Source organism: Aquila chrysaetos, chromosome 1 (genome assembly GCF_900496995.4).
Source record: "Aquila chrysaetos chrysaetos chromosome 1, bAquChr1.4, whole genome shotgun sequence".
Lineage (NCBI taxonomy): Eukaryota > Metazoa > Chordata > Aves > Accipitriformes > Accipitridae > Aquila > Aquila chrysaetos.
Genome location: NC_044004.1, coordinates 35,903,231 through 35,917,467, shown reverse-complemented (window position 1 = coordinate 35,917,467; position 14,237 = coordinate 35,903,231).

Sequence of the window (14,237 nt, the reverse complement as noted above, 5' to 3'; positions counted from 1 at the left end):
ATTACAGGGATTAACAATCCTTCAAGGCACATCATGGTTAGTCTCATAAAGTGCTCCTAGCTCAGCTCTGTCACAGTTTAACTTCCATGAATGCTTTGCACTGTGAACGGATCACTAGGTTTTCTAGTACTGAGAGCAGCACTTACTGAAACATGCAACTAGTTAGCCCAAAAATGGCACTGGCAATTTGCAATTATGAATTTGTAAAACTAAATAATTCATTGTCAAGGTATTACCAAAACACCTGAACATAAAACATCTATCATTTGAAAAGCTGAATAATAGTCGAAGCCTAAAATTTTTCCAGGTAAATTAATAGTTTATATTCCAACGCTGTGCTCAGAGTGTTGACGTTATTAACATGTTACACATGCACACAGTGCTATTATCTGTTGCCTTAGTAACCATATATATTACATTGGTAACATAGCAACATAAATGAACATGCATGACTGAAGAATCTAAAACAAATATATAAATAAGTGGAGAGAGTCAGGTCTGAAGGAAAAACATTTTTTGTGCATCAACAAGAACTGAATTTTGGGCTTCCAGGAACTATTTCAGGAAAAACAAAACATTTTTTTTCTCCATGTATGTGCCCCCTAAATTGATTTCATAGTTGGAATTGCAGATTTTTAATGCAATTATTTTCCTCATTCATCACCTGTCCCTCTTCCTTCTAGGATGACAGTGCATCACTAAAAGGTAAAGTTTCCTGATTGCTTTCTAAAGAAACAGTATGGAAAAATCATTGGAACAAAATAGCCAAGCTATATTTTAGCAATTTTATCTATGGTTTTTGGTTTCCTAATAGTCAAACTGCAGTATCAGGATGGTGGAAGAGAACCACATCAGAGGGGGATAGCCCATGGAAGCCTGGCTTTACAAAGTCTTAGATAACTTAAGTCAGTTTTAGGTGCTGGTGATAACATAACAAGACAAAATAAATTGCTATCTACAGAATATGAACTTGTATTTCCACAATACTGCGCACTTGAGCTTTGTGGTGTGATTTACGAACAGTGCATGACTTAGGCATGGACAGATCTCTGTGAGCTGTTTGTTATTTTAAAGACTTGGGACTAGAGTCGGGAAATCATCTCTGTTTAGGACCATGCAAATTAAATTTTGCAAATTCAATATTACTCAAGCATATGCTTAAAGCTTAATGCATTCTTAAATGCTGATCAGAATAGCGATGAACTTAGGAATACGGGGATATCACTTTATGAACCAGGGCCAGAGACAAGAGAACTTAAGTGCGAGTCCTCTGCTCTTCTGTACAACTGTTCTCATTGGTGTTATTAATGCTTTATGCCACAAGCTCACATGTCCTGTCCATGTGAGGCTGTCTAAATGAGGAAGATTAGAAGACTCGAAATAGCATGCAAAAGCCTAAGGAATGGTAAAATAACTGTGCTAGCCCACTGCTTATGCAAATTTTTATTGCTCAGTATTTTAGTGATTTAATTTCTGTATGTGTAAACCTCACTGGCTTTCTTTTGTTCCTCATGAGATCACTGTTATGGAGCTGTTCTTTATTAAAGTCAAGCAAATTTCCATCTGTGTAAAATTACACATTCAAGTAGGTGTGAATTCCAAAGGAAATTACTTACTTTTACTGCAGTCCCCTTTTGACACAATGTTCTCATTTAATTCTCTTCACTCTCTATTTTAATTCTTGATGCTGAGTGGGGTTATATGTGTGGTAGAGACAATATGTGAAACTTGTTATTTGGGTAGCTGTGAAAAGTACCTATGTAGCTACATCCAATTTTAACTTTACTAGAAAAAGAATGTGTATGACTACAAAGTCCTTTTGGACTTTTCATACAACTTCTATTTCAGTATTAATATTCTCAATTCTTTACATTTTTTGTTGAATCTTTGTTTCATACGTATAAGCATATTGGCTCTGAGGTATCATAGAAACTCCTCAGCTTCTCCTCCTGTATTAGGTCTGTGGTTGCCATGGCCTCTGCTGACTGTGGCCATAGCAGCCAGAGAAATAAAAGACAAACAGTTTGTGCTATGCAGACACATTCTCACTGTATGCCCCATTTTTATAAATTAATGCTGATAATTGAACTTTGGAGTCTTTGCTCAGCTCTCCGCCCTGACTTCAGCTGGCGTACCATGTTTTCTCAATGTGTGCAGTTCACTGCAGCTCTGTTGAGTCAGGAGATACTGACCTTAGCGGGGGCAGACTCTGGAGCCAGGAACATGCCAGTGCCACAGTGAATTCAAGGAGAGCTGCTTTTACATCCAGTCCTGAGAAGGAGAAATTAGTTTCTGAGCTTTGCAGAACACTGCAGAAGCTTGCATTGCTCAGCCGTGTTTCCTTAAAAGTTCTCTGTTATTTAAGAAATTGCCATTGCCATTGCCATAAAGGTAAGAAAAGGGTGTTTTGATCATAATGAATCTTAGCCCAAATTGTTTGGAAAACCTTATAGCCCATCCTGGCTTGTAAAAGCTAATGATGAGTTATGCTCTGGGACAGGACCCATTACCTGTGTGAACTTCACAAGATGAGGTGAAGCCACCTGGCTCTTAGAGATATGTTAATGTTTAAACTGCTACTCAGAAACCTTCTTCTCACACCAAAGAGCATTGGTCAGGCAGTTAATACTGAATACCTCATTTTTAGAAAAGTAAACTACTGATACAATATAGCTGCCTAACACCAGGGGCATCATCCTTTACGAGGTTACTTTCACATCCTCCTGTATTGTATGGTGATTGACAAGGAACAGAGATAACAAAGTTAGAGCAATGCAAACTGGGTTTCTGCCTTTCCTTGGTATCCTTCAAGCCATGCCTTCTGTCACTTTTTGAAATGAGCATGATTCCTGCCTGTACATCTTTCAGATTCACAAAATGGTGCCTGCATAGGGAGTAAAAGCAAAAACTTTTCAGGCTGTAGATTGTAAAGGTATACGATGGTACAAACAGCTATTTCACTGAAGCTCATCTTAAATGTCTGAAAACCTGACCTTCCATTACGTGTCTGTCCTGCTAGGAGCATCCTACCACTTTATGACATCCTCAGTGTCTCCTGTAAACAATAATTTGTTTTTAAACAAGGCAAGATTCGTATAGCTTTCTCAACATGTCTGACCTCAGCTCAGCACTACAGCCTAGCTGTTAGAGAGGAGCTTTTCTAGCAGTCCCACAGTCTGAAAGAAGAAAAATTTTGGCTCTGCTAGTCTTAGTAGTGCAGCCTCAGGCCAAGAAGAATTTAGCTGCTTTTTGGTAGCTACATGTCTGTCCCTTAGATAAATCTATAATCGGGGTATGGCTGACTTCAGGGACTTCCAGCACAACCCTTAAGCAAAACTATTTTATTTTAGCTACATGAGGAGAGAACAGTCCCCGTTAAAATACATCACATAGGTCCAGCCTGTCAATCTGCTGTACCATGTGTATGCAGAGATGTTAAGAAAACAAACCCATGTACAATATGGTCATTGGGATTTTTTTTTTGCGAATAAGATGAAACTGAAAAGAGTTTTCAGCAGAGTTTCAGAATTGAAGATTGTATTACTACAGGTTTCTGCTCATTTGAGTATTCTCTATTCTGTTCAGAGATGAGGGTTTAACATCTGTACATAGCTGAGTATTACTGACTGTCATAGCCGTATTCAACTAAAGGAAGGAAACAAAGTGGGAAATTTTCACAAGATGGTAGCTAGCAGCTCTGAGTAGCAGCTACAGCATCAGTGAAAGATGAATAGTGGTGTCATGACTGGTAAGTTCATTAAATGATAGATGGTTATATAGGACTTGAAAGAGGTGGGTTCAGTTCATCCTTTCTATGTGACCTTATGCAAGCCGGGGAAGCTTCTAGCAGCTTCTCACAGGAGCCAGCCCTGCGGCCCCTCCCCTGCTACCAAAACACCCCGTGCCACACAAACCCATAACACTGATCTTTGTTAACAATTCGTAAGAGCATATCTACTGAAGTCTGCTGTAACTAGCCACAATTTATTTACTAGATACATTGGATCATTTCTGATATGCTTAATATTAAACATCAAGTACTATTTCAGCAGAAAACAGACTTTTCTTGCCAAATAATGTTCTACCAAGGAACGTATGACAATTTAAGATGTTATGGGTCCAGTGGATATCACTATAACAATGTGTATCCACCTCCATAACTAATTAGATGGCCGTGAATTAGTAAGATTACTAGGGATTGGGTTATATGATTGTATTTCTTAGTGTATGATTTCTATAAATTCATTTGCATTTGTAAGGGCTCTTGTGGATATCAAAGCCTTTAAAATGGCAAAGTTAATCTCGAATTTGACTGCAAGGTGACTTGCTCTTTTTTTTTTTAAGCCTGATACTCTGTTAACATCAGGGAACTGTCCTTATTGTTACTAAATTGGCTCTTTTCAAGCCATATTACATCTCCAATTTCCATCTATTTATGAAGAGAAGCCAAGGGAAGTCTGTTTAATGTTACGGTGTTGTAAGGCAGAGCTCCCAGCTTGTGCCTAGGCAATCCATTGACTCACAGCCATGATGGCTGAAGCAGAAGGTCAGATCCGATGCTGCAAGGGATTAGAATCAGAATTTATGAATATTGTGATCTATGTGTGTATCTCATTGAAAGCTGGGATCTTAGCCTGTGCATTTGCTACCTTAGAGATCCCAAATGTCTAGGCACCATTTGAACTAATTTCTCCAGATGAATTTCATTTTTGCACTGTCTGAGTGTATGTGTGGCTCTTAGTCACATGCCAAAGCCCTACACCAAACACTGTTGCAGTTCACTCAGAAGTGAAAATGAATGATTTCGTGCTTAGAACATACAAATGATGTACTCAGCTTCAAGATAAAGAAAAGCTTCTGGCTATGTTTTATATTATTATTATAAATGGAAAATGAAATTGAACTTAAAATAGACAGTACAGCCTTTCAGACATCTTGCTGTACTCTACCACTGAAACACTTAGTGTTCATAACATTTGATTAGGAAAACAGTATTGGGTTTGACATGCTACTTACAGTGTTAGAAGGATCTCCCTGGAACATACCTAAGGAAACAGGATATTGCCAATCTCTTTTAATGCCACTTAATAAAAGAAAATTGTCTGGTGTTTTGGGCACCAGAGATGCATCAATACAGATGCCACTACAGAATAAGCTGTCATTCATTATCACTAGCTTTAATCTATTTTATTAATGAAATCATTAGTTATTTTCATGTCAGCTGAGACAGATCTATGGCAACCTTTATTATTTGGCATTGATCAGGAGAGTGTTCATGTCCCAGAAGTTGATGAGTAATGAGATCACCTTCTAAAAATTCTGGGTATTGCTAAGAGCAACAAGGTATGTCAAATTCTTAATAGGCACTTGTAACATCTGGAAAAAAAAGAAAAGCAAATAGAAAACGAAGTAAAATACACAGACAAGTTTGGAAGAAGATGTTATTTCCCACTGTAGTTTATGTTCTTTGCTATAAATGTTCATGTGTTTCAAATATTATGCTATGAACTTGGAGTAAGCCTGAATATACCATGACTTGTGAATCCCTCAGTCTGAATGACTATGCAGTCCCTATTGGAGTAAGTTAGTAAAAGAGCTGGTACCTGAGAAGTTGGAGCAGAGAATGAGTGAAAGAGCAGAAAACATAGCCATGTGTTTCCAAACTGTTTGCATATCTTTACTACTAGCTGTTTTTATGAAAAATAGAATACATGGTCTCCCAAGCAACATTATGTACAAAGATGACTGCTTCTCAGCACATGATGACTGTGTATGTTGACCTTTACAGATGTACTGCTCTTGCAGTGGTTGGAAATTCTGTGTGCCCGTGAGATACTTTCTCTTGGAAGACATGCTTGGAATGACATAGAAAGGTACAAACTCTGTCTAGAAACATATAGCTTGAGACACAATAAATAGATGTCTGTATAAGTTGTAACACAGAAGAAAGAATGGTAATACATAAGAAAAAAAGGAATTTGTATCAGTTATTCACCTCTAGCATACTTTATTAAATTGTTATAGGCATTTGTGAGAGTTATCTTCAACTGATCTATGTTTGAAGCATAGATAATTCCTTCAAAATGAGCAGGAATGGGCCTCCTGGGGAGACATAAAGGAGAACAAAAGTGAGCTAGAAGTTTTCCTAAAAATTCCCAGGATGTCCGTGGGAATAATGGAAGTAATATGTTAGTACAGCAGTAACAGTGAATGTGGCAAAAGAAGTGGAAGCCTACCATTGGATGCATCATGAAGGATTATGGTGGGGTTTTTTTAATGAAGGAAAACAGCTTTGAGAGCATAAATAGCTTTTTCTGCATTTTTGATGCTCTAATCCTGTGATAAGAAATGCCAGTGTCAGAAGGACTGAGAGTTTTAATCCACAGGATTTAAAGTGTTATCAGTTAAGTTTTATAAACTCTGCACTGGCTTTTAGCAAACACCCTGAAGTGCAGTGTAAGAGAATTTCTGGAGGTGCTCAAAAGGTTGCCTTTCCTTGTTTACCCCAGCTTTCAAGCGGACTGTGGAAATTTATAACCCTCATGACGGCAGCTTGCTCATAGTCCATCTCCACCATCTGGTTTATATCTGGGGAGGCTGCTTTGTAGAGTTCCACTTCTCCTGGACACTTTAAGAAGAAATGCGATCAAAAGACAGTTGGAAGAAGTCACTGACCCTTGAATTATTCCAAATTATTCTGAACTCAGGAACCAGAACTCTTCCCTTGCTTTTGCATTAATGAGTGTAAGTTCCCGAGCTTTCCTTCTCTGTTGTTTACATACATGAATTACTTCTTTGCCTTCTTCTCCAGGAGAAAAAATAAAAGTGAATCAGCAAGAAGCTTCCCTAAAACTTGTATATAAATTAAAATTTACAGGCATATCTACTGCATGGAATGCTCTGCTTTTCAATTTTCTGGACCCCCCCCCCCGCCTTTTCTTTGCTGTGCTTAACCTGCTTTGGCAAAAAAACAACCAACCAACCAACCAACCAAAAAAACGGTGCTCTCTGCACTACAGGAGTTAAATTACCATCTCAATCTCAGAATTATAAGATTTTTTTACAAAAATAGTCTTTTTTTCTTTTTTTGTTCTTTGTGGGCAGAGGTGAAAACTGACCCACACAAATGTTGAATTGTGTTAAATATTATTTATATGTTACTCTTTCAAATGCCAAGTGAAAAAGCTTTAGTCTTCCATACACTTCACATTACTTTATGTAATTGCTTTTTTGTTCTAAGCAACCATCAGAACATTAAAAAATTAGTAGGCTTTTTCATGTATTTTCACATCAAACTGCCAATTTCATTAATTTTCACATTTCACTGACTGGTACCTCTCGGCAGTAAAATGACACAAATTTATGATTACCTTTTTATGGGATACTATTAACAAAGCTGTTCTGTTTCATGGGTCCCTTACTATTAACTCAAATAAGGCAATGGAGTCAAATTTCACCTTGTTTGACAGGTTACTCTTTCTTGTATGCATTTTTATTCATACTGGAAGAAGTAGAAGTCTAAGGGGTGTGAACTTTGGAAGAGCAAATATAACTCATATTTACATATTCTAAATGTAAGTGAGTTATACCTGTTTGTTTCATGAAGGTTCCTAACAGAGGGTTAGGGGTCTTTTACTGCAGAGTTAAATACAGCTTCAAGCTTTTCTTAGGACATGTAGCCAAGGCTACGCTGCCTGGCACACAGATAAAGTCATACCTGTACAAAGGAGCCAGAGAAAGCTGGATATGTTTCCAGTGACTTAATTTCTGTTGTGCCGTCAGCTACCGAAATTCTTATTTCTGCACCATATGGGCCCACGCAGACTTTTGACATTGCATAACCTAAGTGAAAGACGATAGGATAGTATTGTGCTTTGCCCAGCAATTTATCACATGCTTAATGGTGAATCTGAGGTTAATCGCTTAGCTCCTCCTCATTCTGCAGAGGAGTTTCTCCAATGCTATCAGCACTAACTGGCGATTGAATGTGTTGGCTCAGCTGTGCCCTGCCCGGTCCCTAAGCAGGGAAGAAGACAGGCTCACAGGTAATACCCCTGCCTTGCCTCGCTCCTTGCTCAGGCTGGCCATGCTATGAAGAAATTAAGAGCTGGCTTGGGCCTCATTCCCCTGCAGCGAAGTGCCTGGTCTTGCCTGGAAGCAGGTAGAGTAAAACACTTTAAATGCATGTCACAGACAAGGCTGGAAAAAAGGGTAGAAGAGTCAATGCTGCTGTAATTATTCTAGTAATAGTGCCAGCAGTGGAGGCAGGCACAGACATTGAAAGTGCGATTATGGCAGTGACTGTGGTGATAACAAAGGCAGCGCAACAGCAGGCACATGCTTGTCTTTTTCCTTCCTTTAAACTGAGCCATCAAAAGAAAGAAATAGCAATATTTTTAAGGAGAAGAAAAAAGTATTTTGATTTTAATCACACATCCCCTTGCTCTTTCCCCTTCCTTAAAATACACCACTGGGCAGAAAATGATGTTAAAACTAGAGAGGCTCCGTCCTCTTAGGTAACACTGCCCATACAGAAAATTCCACAGAAATCAATAGCATGGGGAAACACGGAAAACTTTATGTAGTTAACCCAATTGTATCTTATGTTTTTAAGGAGTTTACCATGCTCAGTCAATTCACTGCCTTGATTTGGGTGAGACAGGCACATGGAATGAGGCAGTCTTTGGCCATTAATATGTTGGGTCTGTGTTTATGGCTAGCTCACTTCGGGATTTTTCTTTTAACCACTTTCTCTAGCTTGCCTGTTTGCTGTTTTAGATTGAGCTGTGGGGTCCTAAAATGGTTATTCCTTGGAGGGCAAACAGACCTTGGGAAGAGGAATACTTAAAGTCCAAAAGCTCAAAGGAAGAGTAGGAAAATATGCAAACACTTCCTATGTTCATATTGTGGAATTACTCAGAGTGAGATCTGATGTCAAAACATGCCACAATCAGCCTCAGCAGTTTACCACAGGCCTGCTTCTGCCTGAAGTTGAACATTAAGGGCAGGACCACTGTTTTCACTGGGCATTGTTGTTATAGTAGAAACTCTTTAGTAAGGGATTGGTACTTTGAAGCAGCTACTTTTGTACTTGGGAGGGAGGTTAGATAAGAGAATTTGATTTTTCTAGGAAATGTGTTTTAAGAGCTGGCAGATCATTTTCCCAGTTAAACTTTGGTTTTTTTTTTTTTTTTTTTTTTTTTTTTAAGCTGAAGAACTGCTTTCCATCTGCATGAAAGAGGTAACAGTCTGATTGATTTTCATTAACTATGGAAGAACTTGCAGCTTCCTTAAGAAGGCAAGAGAGAAGTTACATCTGAGCATCTGTTATAAATAGCAGCTGAAAAGCAAGGCCCTGGCAAGCTGTGGAGAAGGAGAAATGTAGCAACCTGTCTGGGGCAGCACATGGTCATTGTAAATGCAGCTGGTAGAAAAATGTAAGTGAGATTGATCATTTTCAAGTAGTTTGACATGAAAGTTTAATGAGAGACGTTTGTGACTGCTTTATTAAATATCTTAGCACCTTGAAAGAGTTCAGCGTGACTTGTTGGCTTTGATGATTAAGACTGTACCTGTGGTAATGATGGGCCTCCAGATCTCAATCTCTTTCTGTGGATTTTGCTAAGTCTGATCTCTCCAGCAGATCTCTAACATAAATGTGGTTTGTGGCTAAAACGTAGAGTGTTCAAGAATCCTGTGAGCCTGGAGTTTGTCCTTCTTGGGACGTCTGCAAGTCCTCGTGAGCATGTGTTTTGGGTCTGTGTGGCGGTGTTTTGGTAGCGGGGGAGGGGCTAATCATACATCACTCATTTTGTATATTTGTTTATTAGTACTATTGTTATTATTGTACTTTGTCTCCTTGTGTTCTCCCAGTAAACTGTCCTCATCTCAACCCATGAGGTTCTACCTTCTTTTTTTTCCTCCTTTCTCATTCTCCTCCCCATCCCACCGGAGGGGGGGAGGAGTGAGTGAGTGGCCTCGTGGTGCTTTATTGCCAGCTGGGCTTAAACCACGTCAGCATGACCAACTTTGGAGAAGTGGACAGTTCTAACTGAAATTTGGTTGCAAATATAGTCTGAATTGCTTTTAGGACTTTCTTTCTCCATCAAAGGAAACTTACAGGTAAACAGCAATTCAGGATACTAAAGGAGATGTTTTCCAGTAGTTAAGACTATTAATCATATGGATATTTATCTCTATTTTGGAACATGAATCTTCATTAACTTTTAGGATTTCCATGCAAGTGAACTAATTTTTATGATTCTGTTGTTTAATGTTAAATTCAATAAGGTTGCCTATATCATAGTTTTTAAGGAGTATCTGAAAAATGTGCAGTAAGAGTAGGATAAGCCAATTTTAATTCCTGACATTTTTTAAACTAATAGAGTAGTTTGAATCTTGCATTTTTCTCCCAGAGATTTTTGTCTAAGTTTCCTGTGATTTTTGTACAACAGGGAATCTAATTTAAAAATCACTTGGTAAGAAGAGTGGGAGGAAAATATGTCATTCTTATTCTGTTTAAAATTCTCTTTATTTTTAATAGCACAAAAGATAAATTGGCAGAAATAGGAGGAAAAGGAAATATACACAGCAATTTTACAAGAAAAAGTAATGCAAATAAGGTGAACAATTATAAATCTATTGTTAAAGACTCCCTCCATGAGAGTCGTATGTGATAGAAACACAAACCTGTTCCAGTAACAGAGAATAATCAAGTAAGGATTATACTTCCTGGCATCATCCAGTGACTGGGTAGATCAATGTAACTGTGATTAATTCACTAAGGTAAATTAGAAGTAGTAAATGTTTAAGTGTTACAATTCATCAGCATTAATCATACGATAATTTGAAATTAATGGCAAAATCAGCAGATTTGACAAACTGTCATCCTTTGTGTCAAATAGTAACCTTTCCCCAGAATTGCAGTACTTTAACTAGTGTTATACTTTTAAAATGTATAAACAAATGCCCAGAAAATTTTATTTTAAGATCAGTGTTTTTATTTACAGCATGCTTTCTACTGAAGGCACTGTGCTGCACTTCTTATGAACATTACAGCTAGCCCTGGGCTGCAAGAGATTGAAGGTAACACAGGCACTTTCAGAGCTGAACTTCAGACACCAGAGAGACCTGGTATTTGGTCTGCTCAGTCTCCCCTCTGCATGTTCCTCTTTTTCAGAACCTTGACATGAGGTGCCGATGTGCAACTTCATTTTTCATCTCTTCAGACATCTCAACATGAAATCTGTATTATGAAATTCCAGAGATTGACATCTGGGTCCGAAGTCCCATACTTCCAAAAAAGGTGCCAGAATTCAGGAAATTCCTGAGTTCAGTAGGCTAAGGTGACATAAGCACCGTCAGGACTTTGAAAGTACGTGTGAAGAGGGCGATGAGGTATGGGAGAGGGAGAAAGACAATTAGCTATGGTTGGTACCCAAAGCTGGACCTTGGCTGTGAGGATTTAGGGTCTAGATAATCATCCCGTCTCCCTGGAGGAGGTAAGCAGTGGCCCAGAGTTTTGCAAAACTAACTGGAGTAGTCTGTGTAAGCAGAAAGTAGTCCCAGGACGTTAGTTCAGCCACTCCTTTATTTCAGGGTGTGCAGAAGAAGGATCAGCCTAATGTGGGATTAAATGGTTAAGCTGTTCGTGTTGCATAAATGAGAGGTAAGTGACTGATAGAATTATTCCGAGAATGTTGATTGAATAGGACTTTTCTGTGATGAAAAAACAAACATGTACCTTGAACAAAATATCTGGTTGCTCTAAAGGAAAATGAAAAGCACTTGCTGTAATTAGCAGAGGGTAGATGCTTGTTGACGTCCTTTTTTGTAATGTGGGCAGGTTTGACCCATCAACACTCTTAAAGAGGCTCTTGCTGCAAAGAGATGGGATTCTGGTATTTGTTGTCTGTCTTTCTGCTCATTCAACCACATTTTGAGACTTCATAGAGAGCACTTCATGGTAAAAATATAGCTGTGAACATTCACTCTCTTTCCTTGACCTGGTTTTATATTGGTTAAGTGAGGGTTAGGGCTTGCACTGCATCTGGAGCAGGCCAGAAGGAGTTCACCTTGGTAGTAAATCTTGCAGAAGTAGCTGATTACAGTAGCTTTCTATAAATAACCTTGTGTTACATGCTAGACAGGATGACTGTTGCACACGTTCGTGAGAAGCATACCTTTCGCTCTCTTAAATGAATGAAATCTATGGAGAGGGGCACTTATATGAGTTCAAAAGAAAAAGCATGGGTAAATTATAACTTATGCAGAAATCTCTAAATAACGTCTACAGAAAACTAAATCAAGATGTTCATGGACATAAAATTTTACTGTACAAAAAGTAATAAGATAGAGTTCTGAGCATGTCATGCTGTGGATCAAAAATCTTCTGGTGTTATTGGTTCTAAAAAAAAAAAAAAAAAGACTTTAGGAGAAATATGCATAAAAGCCCACTACCTTAAAGGGTTTTTGTCTTGAGTAGTATTGGTGCTCATAACTTGTCTTCAGTAAAGGTTGTATTGTAGATGCTGCTCTGAGTATTTTCTTTGTCCATGTCCCCCAAAAGAAAGGGGTGTTACTTTTCATCAAGGCTGATTGCTGACCCCAGATTACATTTGTGACTACCATGTGCAGTCAGCCTAAAACAGGAAGTTCCCTATAATATTTTAGATATTGAAATGAGCGTCTGTTTTTAGAATACTATTCCTGACTCCAAAGGAGCGGTTGTTTTTCTTCTTTTAAATAGAACTCATGTTATTAATCCAATGCATCTCCTCCTTCCTCCTTTTTTTCTCAAGCTCTTACACCTCCTTTCTTGCTGGCTGCAGAACTGCAGAATGCTGAATTCTGCCTGTGCTTTCTTGGCGCAGTGTCACTGGTTTCCACACAAAGGGATCTGGTCCAACCTTTAGAGGAAAAGGCAGCCTAGATAAGATCATCTAGCACTCTGTCCAGTTGTGTCCTGAAAACCCCCAGTGATGGGGACTCCACCACATCCCTGGAGAGGTTGTTCTAGTGATCAATTGTTCTCACTGTGAAAAATTTCTTTCTTATATCAAGATGAAACCTCTTCAGATGCGACTTGCACCCGTTGCCCCTTGTCCTCGCCATGTGTAGGGTACAGCGTTCGGAAGATCTCGCGATGTCACGGAAAGGTAGAAGGCTAGTCGTCGCCTCCCTATGACGTATCAGTGATCCCACCTACTGTTGTTAGTATAAAAGGAATTAACTGCGCAATAAAGGGCGGAGTTTGGCACTCACAACTTGTGTGCTATCTGTCTCTTCCCTGGTCCGGGCCGACCAGTGATCTAATCGCGGCACCTTGATATGTAGCACTGCTACACCATGTGGCTCCATCCTCTTCGTAACTAGCCTTTAAGTACTGGAATGTTGTGATGACATCCCCTCTGAACCTTCTCTTCTCCAGGGAGAAAAGACCTAGTTCCTTCAGTCTTTCCTCACAAGGCAGGTTCTCCAACCCTTTGATTATCTTCATAGCCCTTCTTTAGACCCTCTCTAGCCTGTCTGTGCCTTTCTTGATTGTGGGGACCAGAGCTGGACAAAGTACTCCAGGTACGGCCTGACAAGTGCTGAGCAGAGTGGGATGATCGCGTCTCTATCTCTGCTAGTAATGCCCCTGTGAATGCAGCCCAGGATCTGGTTGGCCTTCATTACTCCTGTGGTGCACTGCTGAATCATGTTCAGCTTGTTGTCCACCAGGACCCCCGGGTCCCTTTCAGCAAGGCTGCTTCCCAGTCACACAGATCTGAGACTGTAGTGGACTCTTTGGTTATTTTGTCCGAGGTGCAGAACCTTGCACTTTTCTTTGTTAAACTTCATATTGTTCTTGCTAGCCCACTCTTCCAGCCTGTCCAGGTCTCTGTAACAGATGCACATCCTACATGCATTGCACAAACATATTGGCATTTCTTTGAGCATGCTGGAGTCAATCTGTTCTATTTGTCTGGGAGAAGATAAACTACCTTCACCACTTGAAAATTCATAGGAAAAGAGTTTTGTAATTTGTAACTTTTATCCACCAATGGCAATTAATTATTGGATTGTTGCAGAGTTAATTTATGTACCTTTTCTGGTCACTAGATGGAGGTAGGCAACCATAATGAGGACATCTTTCCCTGCGTTTTGTACTATGAAAAGCAAGAGATGATTCTGTGCTGATTGGACAGCAGGGAGTGTATTTTATCATTAGAAATATTATTCTGGTACCAGGTTTC